Source organism: Ranitomeya imitator, chromosome 1 (assembly GCF_032444005.1).
Source record: "Ranitomeya imitator isolate aRanImi1 chromosome 1, aRanImi1.pri, whole genome shotgun sequence".
NCBI lineage: Eukaryota > Metazoa > Chordata > Amphibia > Anura > Dendrobatidae > Ranitomeya > Ranitomeya imitator.
In genome coordinates, this window is record NC_091282.1 from 1080861765 (window position 1) to 1080862268 (window position 504).

At 30.2% G+C, this 504-nt stretch overlaps 1 non-coding gene across 1 annotated transcript; it reads right to left on the minus strand.

The window, feature by feature from the left end:
• Nucleotides 1-204: 204 nt before the first annotated feature.
• Nucleotides 205-276, minus strand: TRNAC-GCA (transfer RNA cysteine (anticodon GCA)). Its single transcript has one exon. It is a non-coding gene; the product is annotated as a tRNA-Cys (tRNA).
• Nucleotides 277-504: the final 228 nt, after the last annotated feature.

Genomic DNA, 504 nt, shown 5'->3' on the forward strand with positions numbered 1-504 from the left:
TTTCAGACAAAATTTCTCAAGCATTTTCCTACATTTCTTAAGTTGTTATTAAGAAGGCACATCAACATGATCTTTTTGCTACTTTTCTTAAATAGTATTCAAATTAAGAAAGTACATAAACATGAATTCAACTTCATATGGTTCTAAAACTTCCATGAACATATAGGTAAAAAGGCATCTTTATTCTGTTGAAAAAGTGCATACAGGGGACACTCGGAGTTGAACCAAGGACCTCTTGATCTGCAGTCAAATGCTCTACCACTGAGCTATACCCCCTATATTTGAAAACAAAAACTTTTTTTTGCATAAAACCTGAATGATTTTTACACAGTTTTACATTGTGGTGACTTTTTATTACTTTGATGTGCATTTTACTTTGTTAAACAGAGTTTATTTATTCAAAAAGTACAAAGAAACACAAAGGTATTTTTATTTTACAAGTCATTTCTTTGGTTTAGATTCTACCAATGTGCCTTGTGTATTTTTTGTAGATTTCTTTTCAGA